General features: G+C 34.5%; 1 protein-coding gene and 1 non-coding gene across 9 annotated transcripts in view; one reads left to right on the forward strand and one right to left on the reverse strand.

Moving 5' to 3' along the window:
* The window catches only part of LOC129947773 (eye-specific diacylglycerol kinase), a 413734-nt gene that overhangs the window by 238787 nt on the left and 160874 nt on the right, over positions 1–14073 (reverse strand). The window lies entirely within an intron of this gene.
* Positions 6124–6260, forward strand: LOC129948641 (U4 spliceosomal RNA). Its single transcript, XR_008781929.1, has one exon. It is a non-coding gene; the product is annotated as a U4 spliceosomal RNA (small nuclear RNA).

A 14073-nucleotide genomic window follows, 5' to 3' on the forward strand; every position in this document is an offset into this window, starting at 1 on the left:
ATGGCATGTGTATACAAATTTTTGGAAATGAGTGATGGATGAATTAGGACCTTATTAATAAATGAAATACAAAAATTATGATACAAATTAAGACACCTAAGGATTTCGCCAGAAGGTTTTTTTTCCATTTTTGTTTATTGATACATTTTAAAACAAACCGTATTGAATGGTAAAGCTGTCATCTTAAATTATGGAAACTTTGGTTTCCAACGTAAAAAGAGGTGAAAAATTAAACTCAAATGTTAAAGGTGATTTACATGTGTATTTGATTGACTTTTTTAACTATAGACCATCGATTTTGAACAAAAAAAACATTGAATAGTGTTTCAGAAAAAAATAACAATTCAGAGAAATATAAAGTTTTCATTGTTCGACGAAATGAAATTTTAGAATTTAGACGTGCACCTAAACTAAATTGTATATGTCTGTTGTTTTATTTTTACTGATCCAATTCATTAGAAAACTATAAATAATGTCATACAAAAATGGCAAAATTAGCACTAAAACTCACTTGATATTTTTTTGTTTTAATCAGAGACTTACTAAACTCTAAGAATTATCCCTCTGGGGAAAATATACTGAATATAGAAAGAAAATACGCATTAAAATTCATACACTTTTTAAACAATTCTTTTTATATTTTTGTATCTTTTTTTCTAACGACAAATCTACTTCAAAGAATTGCATTCATAACTTGAACCCTTGTTATTAATATTTTTTTCCATCTACTTCAGCTTGAATAATTTGCAATTCTAATCCATAACAACACATGTACGGCGTGGTACGTAACGTACAATTCTATAAAATAAATATAAAAATATAAATATTGTAGTACATATTCACATTACTTCCTGTGTTATAGAAATGTTTACGCTTATCCGGCAATTACTTGGAATATTTCGCTAGTTTCCTGCAACAATTGCAGGAAGTAATTTTCTTCCGTTTGCCACTTATGACCAGTGTTGTAGTGAATACTAAATGATCCTTTGACTGTTGAGGGGGCCCTTTCTAGAGGAGTTATTTCCTGAGCAACATTCTAGTGCAGACAAAATTTACGAACACAAAACACAGACATTGAAAATAGAAACTGAATCTACATATATAAATTTGAAATTGAAATGAAATTGAAGTTAAATTAAAATTGAATTGGAATTGAATTGAATTGAAAAAGCTTTTAAACTGAAATTAAATCGAAGTTAAACTAACATTAAATGAGAATTAAATTGAATTAAATTGAAAAAGCTTTTAAAGTGAATTGAAGTTGAAATGTTTTAGAATTTCAATTTAAATTGAATTGAATTGAATATTAATATTTAGTTAGGTTTAAGTGAAAGTTTAATAAAAATTTTAAATTAAAATTGATGTTCTAGAACTCACTTTAAACGATATTAATTTCTGAAGTTGAAAGAAGGGAATCTGTGCTTTGCATTTCAATTTTTGCCATTTTCAATTGATTTCAATTCGATTAGATTTAGTCAGTGTGAATGAATTAGACAAGCGAATACTAGTTTTTGAAATAGACATAGTACGTGGATAGTTGCAGCTGCAACACGATTGTTTAAGAAAACATGCCTTTCTTATGACATTTTGAAAAAAAAACAATGTTCCGGTTCATAGCAACATAAGTCTTTTTCAACAAATATTTTAAAACTACCTTTAGCTAGCATCTTCATCAACTCCATTAAAAAAACGGTATTATTTAATATTTTTTATTAAAAAATAAAAACATACAAAACTATACAAAATATTATAATTAGCAAAATTAATTAGTTGCTGATTTGTTTTGTTAACTGTCTTAGTTTAGCTTTAAGTGATTTCGAAAAGTATTTGAAATTAAATTAATTTTGATCTCGATTTCGGGAACCTGCTGATAAACTAAACTAAATGAAATTGAAATGAAGTTGAATTAAAATAGAATTGAAATTGTTCAGTAGGAAATGGAGTTCCAGAAGGTTGGGCATATAGGCCATCATGTTTTCAATTTTTCTAAAGGATGGTTAAATTTTAAGGGTCGATGTTAAATGTCAACCACAACTAAACGTTAAGTTTTTTCCTGCATTTCATTTGACATTTCTTCATTTCAGACTTCTTCAATTTGAAGCTTGAAAAAATTTACAATCGAGCAACGCGTTAAGGTTATTCAGGCTTATTATGCAAATGGACGTTTAAATCAAAATTCATTCGTGATTTTTTGGTCAATCAAATCGTTCAAATGTGAGTACAATTGGAAAAATCGTACAAATTTAGAGCGAAAAGGATTTGTAGCGGATCTGAAAACACCAGTGCATGCTCGTACTGTAGAAAATGTTGCTTTTATTCGCGAAAGTATAGGCTGAAGAGTCGTCCACCTCAACTCCTCGTCGTGCCTAACAATTGCACCTCACACGCTGGTCGTTGATGAACATCATGCCCAAAGACTTGCATTTACAACCTAACAGGGTGCAATTGACTCAAAAACTTAAGCCTCTTGACTGTTTCAAACATCGCCAATATTCAGAACGCTGGCAAGAAATGGCCACCGTGAATGATCATCATCTTCAGTGATGGGGCACATTTTCACCTCATCAATAACAGAATTTCTAGATTTGGGCGAATGATACTCCAAGAGTGATTGTAGAAAAAACCAATGCACGCACAAAGTGGGATTCTTTCGTGGGGTTTAAAGGCTGGCGCCTTCATCACTCCGTATTTTTTCGAAAATGATTTGGTCAAGTAGTTACTGTGAATAGCGTTCGTTATCGTGAGATAGTAACGAATTGGAAGATATGGATGTGGACAGTATGTAGTTTAAACAGGACGCGACTGTGCTACTTGCCACACAGCTAACGAAATAAAGGCTCTTTGCACCGACAAATTCAATGGCCGTGTTATCTCACGTTATAGCGGCGATGGCAATTGGCCACCAAGATCAATTGATTTGACACCTTAAGACTTCTTCCTTTGGGTGTATTTGAAAGAAAAGGTCAATAAACATCAATAAACCAGCAACCAGAACCTCAATTATTCCTCAACGTCATAGAACTTTTTTACTATGGAACGAAGGTGTACCGCCAAGGTAGACTAAAGAAGTCCTTCCCTGCCTTTTTGTTCAACACACCACACAAGATATATGTAAGTTTGTCTGTAAATTGTGTTCTACAAAGATGACTTAAGTAGAAAGTGGACATTCAACAGAAAACACAAACAAAAAATATAAAAATTAACCTTAAACGCTTTTTGTTGTTGTTGTTTTTATTCTTTGGTCTTATTTTAATTTGTTTTCCTTTTCCCCATTTTATGCAAATTCTTTTGAAAATGCATAGAATATTTCGTTCAACATACCATCCAACACATACAAAAACAAAATATTTGTGTCTGATCCTTATAAAAGAGTTTGTATATTTTCAATTTTTATTTTATTTTATTTGTATGCACAAAGTCCTTAAGCAATATATCTTCCTTCAAAAAAAGATAAACTTTGCATACTTTCACGTATAGTTCACGTGGGTATAGGTATATCGATATATATTGCGAGGTATAGTAGAGGTACACACAACACATAAAAAGTAAAGAAAAGTTTTTAATTAAATTCCATGTGTGTGTGTTTGAGTGTGTGTATAGTCTGACTGAGTCACTAGCTTTGGCCACTTTTCGTCTTCTTTTTACTTCCACGTGTCATGTGTGGGTATTAGAAAATCATTAACATACACATCCTTTTCACTATAGGGGTTAGAAAATAATATTGATTGTTGTTTTACTAATAATTTGAGGATTTTATACTTTTAAGTTTAAGTCATGGATTTGTGAAAATAAGCAAATGCTTAAAACAAAGCAAATGCTTAAAATGGCATAAACTTCTTTTTTTTCGGAAAAAAACTTCTTTTGTTTGACATTAATTGAAATTAATCCATTGATTGACATTTACTTAGAATTCACAATTGAGTACTTGCTCAGAGCAGTGCTCGGTTTTTTTAAATATCACATATCACTCAGAATATCATTTTGACAATGATCCTATAGATAGGGATTAATTAGTTTTCGTCATCAACACACGACTTTTAATATCTATGATATCCCGAACATTTGGAACCACTAAAACTAGCTTTTCTCTGGAAAAGGTTTAAAAACACGCTCATTTCATCAACCTACTTTAAAAGTCATATTTACAAATTCTACGCAATTTTCAACTTGACTTTTCCCAGAATATGAATCTGTAGAATGGGGAGGGGTGAATTGGTAAAGGGATTTGAACATACCATCTAGGATTATGATAGAAAAGAGAGAGCAAAAAAAGTATAACATTGATTTTTTCCCTCACTGATTCTGATGACGGTTACTGTGACTAAAAAGGAAGAAAAACTGCAAAAGCTTTTGCTATTTGACTGTTTATTTTTTCAGCTTCAATAAATGTCAAGCAAGAGTACCTACGTTCACATGTTGAGCTTGTTGGATTGTGTACAATTTACATGGCAATCATTCTATAGATAGAAATTTTGTAGGCTTTAAAAATATACGATAACAAGGTGCTACTGTATTCATTTGCTTTCGCATCCTTTACGCTTGAGGAGATGCATTAAATTTGAGTTTGACAGCATGTTTGTGTTAAATTGAATATAGCACAGAGTAACAGTATAACAGTAAATGGTTTTAAGGTCCTCTTTACCTCTAAAGGACGACTGTTGGTGAGTGTGTGTGTTATTTTCTGCGAAAATATAGGAAGGAAATACATATACATAGGTATGCGTGATGATGAATAATGCTCTTTCTGACATGAGTCCTTTTATTTTGTTTTTTAGCTTTCAGGTATTTCATCAGAAATTTACCATAGAACCTTCTTGTTTTGTTAACGTGTCGCTCTTTGCGTTTGTTTCAATGTTTTATCAGAATAAGAGTTTCAATGGAAGTGAGAATTTTTTGTTTTGTGTTTTCATAAATTTCAATTAGACACAGAGGAAGTAAGCTTGAAGGATTCAGCTATCTTGAATTATAATGAGAAAGTTAATTAAATAAGTGAAGAACATTTTTTGAAACGCAGAAACAGAATTGTAAACATGTAATAATGGAAGAAGGCACTTATACGCTTGAATTCGAGACGGGAAATTAGACAGTTATGCAACAGATTGTTAAGGCAGTTGAAATAGCTTTGACGTTTAGTAAAGGAAAAACATTTGAATCTGCGAACTTGCAGTTTTGAAGGAGGCTTAATTTTGACATTGTTGTGAGTTTGGGTATGAACTCAGTGCTTCGCTAGAAAGTTGTCAGAATATTTAACACTTTACGAAGTTAACTTTTTTGACGTAGACATCTCTTGACAATGATGGAAACTAGATTTTGAATGTTTAGATTATACACTTTGAAAACATAAGATGAAATTTTTGCCTCTTTAATTTCACAGGATCTTTACTATCCATTTTACTGCAATGATGGGTTTAGGATCATAATTTTGTAGTGCATTGGGAGGGCTTACGTTTTACCCTTGAGCAATTTAGCTGCCATGGCAGGTAACCAAGAAAACCAAAGTCACCCAAGAGTCAGCAGAAATCACGTCTCTGCGGGCGATGGCTTGACCTCGAAAAACAACATGTCGCCAGATGTACCTAGCAGTGGTTTCAGTAAAGTCAATGAGAACTTTCATGGGTGTCTCATGGATTTCTCTGACTGCGACGATGGGGATCTGGGAGCTCGTGAGAAAGTGATATCATAGGATGAGGAGAATCTTTCCCCCCGCAATCTCCGACAGCTCCAACGCTATCTTAACCGTGGCCAAAGGAAATGCTAGAAGGCAATTAAAAAGACCCATTAGCGATATTGCGGCCAAAGCCTAGACATTGTTAGTTACCAAGGTGACTTCGACTCTGAAAGGGTCTGGTGAAGGAAAGCATACAAAGTCTACGAGGATGAGGCAGGGTGCTTAGTTACCCTGCTACCTGCCATATTCGAAACTCGGAGCCCACATGGGCCTTATTCGAAGGACAAAATGATTTATCTCAGTAAGAAGAATAAGGAAGGTAATCCGGATCCTTACTTCAAACAGATCGAGAATGCTAGAAGGACCGTGAGAAGATATGTCAAAACTGACTCAATAAAATCCATCCTCGGGACCAGCAAAGGCTGATTGCAGTCGAAAAACTGCTTAGCATCAAAAAGTCTAAACCCAGGTGATATCGTAACGAATGAGGCTCTACCGATATGCGATTATTGCTAGTTGAAAACTTTAAACAATACCCCGCCATGAGGACGTGAAATACCTTACGCTACGGCAATTTTTGCAAGCCCGAGAGAAAAACCTAGCAGTAAGAAAAAGTAATTACCCAATTAACACAAGGTTCGATAATGCTGTTCAAAGTGGTAGTAGGAAAAGAAGTAGATATAACCCCTCCAGCAAGAGCAAGAAGAGCCAAGACAACCAACGATTAGGGCACTTTAGCTGAGTTGATCCAACGATGAGCTCTGATAAAAACCGAGTGAATAATAGTGGTTAAAAGAAGAGGAATATCGAATCGACCATGTCAGCGATGAAGTACAGTAAAACGGTTAAAAATTCGTACCTTAACTGGTTTAGGAGCGAAGTCGTTGAAATGAAGCTGTTAAAGCTATAAAGATGCTCAAGGCTAAATTTAACAAAGACTGTTGTTTAATTAATTAATTCCCCAAACTACATCCTCTTAATTTTAGGAGATACTTAAAGCGGAGATCTTTTCTTTTACTGTTCTAAGTCGTTTAAGATTGAAGCTATTTTGGTTACCAATAGTTTTTCTGGAATTCTTTTGTTTGAAAATTAATTTTAAAGAATTTCTCCAACTTTTGAAGGTTTTTTTATTTTATTTTTTTTCTCTCAAAGAGTCAAAATGAAGCAATCTAATTTTAATGGTTGCAAGGGAATATTATCCTTCGCAACCATCGAAACTAATGAATACCTATAAGAACTGCAACTCAACTCAAAAAGGGTAAGTGAGTAAACGAAAATTTAAGTATCCCGATGGAATCTAATTATTATCTTGTGGCATAGCACCTCTCATTGAAAGAAAATAAGAAGAAAAAAAAGAAAACACTTATGAAGTTAAGTTCAAAAAATAAACCAAAAAGAAAAAAAAAACCATCACAAAACGCGATTTCAGAATCAAACCATCATCATCACACGTTGCTCTTGCTCATCCTCATCATCGTCCTTAACATCATCATCATCATCACAGTTGCCGTCAGAGGGTGTATCTATACTATAGAAGGTATTATTTACAAAGTCATATAATAATCATTAGACAGGAAGAGAAAAGCATTTCTTTTTTTATCTGGGAAAAAAGGAAGGAATTCCCAAGATGTTACAACAGGAGCTATATAACTACACTTACACACCTACATAATACTTCGATCCATATACATAGATGTAATGATAGGGAATGGGTTGTGGATTCCTCTTCTATTTTTTTCTCCAATTTGTGAAAATTCATTCCTGATGATGGGCATAGATATTTGAAATGGTTTCTAAGAGGGAGGACATAAATGGTTGGATTGGGTTTGTTCGAAAACAGAAAGAGGCCAGAAGAAAAAGGAACTGTATAGCAAGTCAACAAGTGGCTATGATTTCTAAACTTTTTTTCAATTAATCATTCAACGCATCAGCAATAATTTTTCAATAATCAATCATCAATACAACATTTTCAGGATTACTCAAAGATTTGGTAAATAAGGTATCTATTAAAAATAAAAATTAAACATTTATACCACATCAAGTGAATCGGAGTGTAAGACTACAATTTTCAATATTGATGTGTAAATTAACGAATCGCGGATTCGTATATGAAAAAAAAAGCGAACGCCAACCCCTGAGGGGCTGGCCCAACGGTTCGACTTACGGAATAAATAAACGGTTATTAAATTTGACAATATATTTATTTAACGACTAATCAGGTCCGGGCTCACAATTGAACTCCTTAACTTAAAACTAATTCCCTAAAATAACACCTAACGGCGTGCATCGATGATTGCTGCGTCAGCGACCTTGATACTCGTAGTGTCGGTGCATTCACCTCAATGCACCGTTGTCCAGAATATGATACCCACCAATCGTGGGAACTTATGAGAATATGCTGTTATGCTGAATTGGCAAATCATAGTCGCGCGTGTTGGCGCGAGGTGTTAACTCCTCCCCCTTTGAAAATCTACGTCCCGTAGATCAGTATTTTAAGATGAGATGTTAGGGGTAGGTAGCACCGGTGGTGGTAGGATTTGGATCTTTGGTAAGTCAATCTTCCTGTGCAGCTTGCGCCATATCATCCATACAACTATTGCCAATATCAGGAGGATCGTCACATCCGTAGCAGTATAGGTGTTTAGCCGATATGATAGGCCATTCAGGATCTTGATGTTCTTGATGCTCATGTCATGAAGGTATTCGATGTCCACTTTGTTCACTTTCAAGGATGTGTTGGTTAAAACTGGTGGAAGCGCTTGAAGCGATGTTGCCGTCAGGCTAACAAATGTTCTGTTATTTAGTCGAATTGATTCATTGTAGAGCTGGATCAAATATGTACCGGAGAGATCCTTTGATATGTTCTTGCTATATAATTTTCCTTGGAAGTTTGTGACAAATATCGTGTCTTCCTTGATCAGTTCCGTAATACTGGCTGTATTGGTACGAATTGCACAATTAGCGTGCCCTCCTTTAAGCAACCGAACTACGCATCCCTCTTCTTCCAATTTTTCTAAAGAGCTTTCATCACAAGTCGTCATGTTGCCCATACTAAGGCAGTTGGATATTATGCCATAGGTATCTTCATGGTTTGCTAGAATCTTAGAATAAGGTAGGTCGACTTGCTTTCCTCCCAGGATTGGCGCTCTGGTCAATAACAAGTTGTACTCAGTCCTGCTGACTTTAGGCATAGATAGTACGTACAGTAGGATGGAATCGTTGGTATAGACTGATGGTTTACCAAATTGCAAAGCCTCCACAACGTTAGCATATGGTAAAGTTTCAACTTCGCTGATAAGCCTGTTGATCTCTTCATGGTCCAAGAGATTTGTATTTACGATTCCGCTTCTCGCCATCTGGCAGGCGCGAACAATTTCGTTTACATCTTCTTTCACCACTAATAATTCGTCCATAACGTTTTGCTCGTGGATAGCCCTATTAGACGATGACGTTTGGATTACGGTGCTGTTAATGACCTGGTTGATCCTTTGGGTGATATCCTTTGTTATCCTAAGGATCCTCTCGTTTATTTTGTATTGATGATTATTATTCTCGATTATGTTGTTCTCGTTTTTGAGCACTTCATCCCAATCTGCTGCGTCAGGGTTACCGGCCAACCATTTCCACGCAGAACCAATCCAATTAATCGACCTTTGCCTTCTATGCATTTTTCCTTTGAGCATATCGATTCGTTCGTGAAGCTGGGTAAGGTGATGGCGTGCCACGATTTTCTTTTCAGGTTGCTTGATTACAGCTTGGACAGCTAAAGTCATTTTGTTGAGCAGATCTTCAAATTCATCTAACCGGATCAAATGCACCAATTTGAAGTGTCCATCGATAATCCACCCTGGTCCTTCCTTTATTGTTACCATTGGGGACTGGTACTCGAAGATAGTGAAGCCTTGCACGGCCGTTAGGAATAATAAGCTATATTGTGTTTTAAATTTGTTACATTGGTTAAATATAAATAAATCAGTTAAATATAAACTTAATAAGGAAAAAAATAGGTCATGAAAAGTTTAAAAATATTAATAATGTAATATCGTTATTAAAATATCTAGAAAAAATGGAAAAATTAAAATTAATATTCTGAAAAAGAAATGGTTATTAATTATGTAATAATATAGATAATATAGTTTGGTTTTTGTTTAGGCATGGTGCCATTGACCTTTTTTTTTTTTTTTTTTTTTTTTTTTTTTATACATATATATTATAAAAAATTAAATTTTTATATATAAATAATTTTTTGCAATTTTTATGCAATTTTATGTATGCATGTATTTCATTAGTATGATGATTTTTGCCATACATTTAATAAATATACAATTTTTCTGCATTTTATTCATTTCATTATTCTATGCTTTGGCTTTGACATTAAGGTTTCGTTACCTATGTCATTTTATTAAATGTACTATTTTATACATTTTATGTATTTATTTCATTACATTTTATCATTTTATGTCTTTTTACATTACATTGCAAGGGTACATTTTTTTTTTTTTTTTTTTTTTTTTTTTTCGATGTGTGCTTTCTTTGTGCGGGTGTGTGTTCTGTAGTTAAATATTCTTTAATTGGGATTTGTGAATTTTTCTACCTGTGTCTGTTATAATGGTTACCTTGTTATCTTTTGCTACCACCTCCTTCCGATACAGCGGCTTATGTTTGCCCTGAATCCTCTTGAAGGATGTGTAGACTACGTCACCTTTTTTGTATTTCTTCGGGATAGATTTCTTTTTATTATGCCATTGGTTTTTGGCCTTTTGATTTTTTTCTATCTTTTCCCTAAGTTCCTGATTTACTTTTATCCGATAATTTGACATCTTTTGATAATTTACTCTGGAACTTCTGTTAAAAAACATGTCAGATGGTTTTCTGCCAGTGACCGAGTGAATTGTATTGTTATATCGATCGACCGATATGTGTATCAGCTCCCTTAGCTTAAGTTCTTTATACTCGGCTCTCAAACATCGAAAAATTTCGAGAACTGTTGAATGAAATCTTTCAACTTGGCCGTTAACCTCGCTACGATTAACGGGTGTTTGGTACATCTTTATGTCGAGCATTTTGATAAAGTTAATTATTATGGGGCTGAGAAAACTTTTTTCATTGTCTGTAACTAATATCCTGGGGACTGTAAAATAGTGAAGTACTTTCATCACTTTGTCCCTTAGATATAGAGAGGACTTGTTCCTAATGTGGAATAATTTAGCAAACTTTGAAAACTTGTCGATACATGATATAAACTTTTCACCCTGGATTTCCATAATATCCATGTGCAATATCTCACAAGGATAAGAGGGAATAGGAGTAGGCTGAAACATAGGGGTCGCCGGATGTCGATCATACTTGTTTGTAAGGCAAATGTCACAGGACTTTACATAGCGTGTTATTAAGCTATTCATTTTCGGGAAGTAATATCTTTCAAGGAGTTGTTCCTTGTTCTCTCGAGCATTTCTATGAGCTCGCTTGTGTTCCTTACTAATGAGTTCCCACACTCGATTCTCGTCTGTGACATCTTCAACAATTCTTTGTGTCAGCCTAATCTTATAGCTGGAAAACGTTTCCAAATATACCTTTTGCAGAAGTTCCATACAAAGTTCAGGAATTTTAATGCCATTAACTATATTGGGCCTAAGTTTGGCTTTAAGGACAGCTGTTAGGGCAACGTTATCTAGATACGGAGTTGAGAAGTAGTGTCTTATGTAACCGGGATGTGGTTCCTCCATCGAATCAAGTTTATTATCTGAAACCCTGATAATAATCTGGTTTCGGAAAACATTCAATGGAGCTTCCACATGAGGAATCAGATCCGTTGAATCCTGCTCTGCACTGTGCATTGTTCCACTGGCCGACACAGTTGAAGCCGATTCGACATCTTGTGATCCTAAGGAGGAAACCTGTTCGAAAGCTGTATCAGTATCGGATCTACCATCAGCGAAATTTTGTTCGGAAGCTGTGTCTGTTGAAGATGTGTTCTGTAACGCATTCACTTCACATTCTGTTTCAGCTTTAGCTGAGACAGTCGAGTGGTCGTTTACAATATTAAGTCTCGATAGTGCATCTGCTACCACATTTGATTTTCCAGGCTTGTAAATTAATTCACAATTATATTCTTCTATCCTAGCTTTCCATCGCTTCAACTTTGCGTTGTAATTGCGATTACCCAAAGCATAGGTAAGAGGTTGGTGGTCAGTGAATATTTTAATTTGTTTTGCACCATATAAATAGGATCTCAGGTTATCCAGTGCCCAAACTATCGCCAACATTTCTTTCTCATTTGTGGCGTAGTTTTCTTCACTTGCGGTTAGTGATCTGGAAATAAAGGCAATTGGTCTTTCCTTCGACAGCTTCGATTCTCCTCTCAAAGCTTTTCAATTGGGAAATCAAGCTACTGACTGCCCCAGTCAATTCAACAATTTGTTGGGCGACTTGATCCATAGTTTATGTTTTTATTTTAAAAATCTCTCTCAAAAAATAAAATAAGAATAAAAAAAAAAATGTAAAATGTAGGCTTACCTTAACAGACACTAGGCACAGATTATGAAAGATTATTTTTCACCTTATTAAACTTCTTTTTTCTTTTATATCAAATAACTGCACACACTCACACTTGCACAATTAATAACAATTAATAAATTAAATATGATTATTCTTTTCAAATTAGGAATAATATATATATATCTTTTCTTTGAATAGCTTAATGCTTCAAGGATCACTTTTTCTATAGAATATAGATAAATTATGGGCTCTTTTTTCCCACTCACACAATTATCATAACTTCCTCGCTTTAGTCTTTAGTCTTTTAAAAGATATATATTTTTTGTTGAAATATTTTTTCCTGAAAAAAAAGGGTTTAGATTTAGTACTCCCCTTAACCGACGGAATAGGGTTTCCAAGGAACCGTGTTGCGTGGGAGGTGTCGTTTGAATCCCGTTTAGCCGCAAGCAGCCTACTAATGGAACGATCACCATCACCGTCGTATCCTTTAGCCTTAACAGATATTCGCATGTTCCCATGTTTATGCGAAAAGTTTAGTTATTATCCAAAATGGTCAACTGTGTTCCCATGTTAACAGTGACGTTCACTCAAATAGAGCGTATTGGTAATGAACTAGGATCTACAGGCGCAAAGGATACAGTTTTGCAACGCGGTCCCTGCTCGGGCGCCAATTAACGAATCGCGGATTCGTATATGAAAAAAAAAGCGAACGCCAACCCCTGAGGGGCTGGCCCAACGGTTCGACTTACGGAATAAATAAACGGTTATTAAATTTGACAATATATTTATTTAACGACTAATCAGGTCCGGGCTCACAATTGAACTCCTTAACTTAAAACTAATTCCCTAAAATAACACCTAACGGCGTGCATCGATGATTGCTGCGTCAGCGACCTTGATACTCGTAGTGTCGGTGCATTCACCTCAATGCACCGTTGTCCAGAATATGATACCCACCAATCGTGGGAACTTATGAGAATATGCTGTTATGCTGAATTGGCAAATCATAGTCGCGCGTGTTGGCGCGAGGTGTTAACTGTGTAAAAAACTAAATTGTTACCAAAATATTTACTCTTATGACCAATGATTGATTCATTAGAAATATTCAAATTTTATATTCAGAAATCAGAGCTTATAGACACAACCGGTCTTACAATCTAGTTAAATCGATTAGATCTTTTAATCTTTTAACTAATCGAATAAGAGTAAATCCTTGACGTTTGGTTTTAAACCTTGAATGTAATCCTGGGCCTTTTTATCATAATTTCCATAGGATCCACCCTTGTAATCAATAAAGAAGACAAAACCCTATATTTCCTAAAAATACAAAAAAAAGTTCAACATCATTTATACCTTGTGATGGGACCAAAAAGTTCATCACATCTATTTTTTGATGACAAAACGAAATAACACTTAACGGTGCTCTCTATATCGATCTATACTACACTAACGACTATACCTATACGAACCCAATGTATTTATATATACGCATGAACTATGAAGTCCTTATAAAACTCACACACAGCCCCAATACCAATGACAGTACAATTATTATTATATTACGAGTATATTGAAATTCTCTCTCCCATTTTATTTTCGATTGAAATGATTGGCACGCAAAATAGTACCTATAATAGTAATAATGAACAATTTTCGCAATGATGGTCGAGTCAATGCTACGAGTAGGGTATACCTTAATAAAGTCCTTCTAAGGACTTGAAGGGCAAATTGGAATTTTATCTCGTAATCGCATTAGTATGGTACAAGAAGGAGAAAGAAAATAATAAATAAATTAATGGATAAAATTCTAGGAGATTATTTGAAATGAAAATTTTTATTGGTTTTGAGGGAAATATTTTGGTAATGGAAGGAAAGAACTTAAATAGTTTGTAAGACAAAAGAAGAGT

This window comes from Eupeodes corollae, chromosome 2, assembly GCF_945859685.1.
Source record: "Eupeodes corollae chromosome 2, idEupCoro1.1, whole genome shotgun sequence".
NCBI lineage: Eukaryota > Metazoa > Arthropoda > Insecta > Diptera > Syrphidae > Eupeodes > Eupeodes corollae.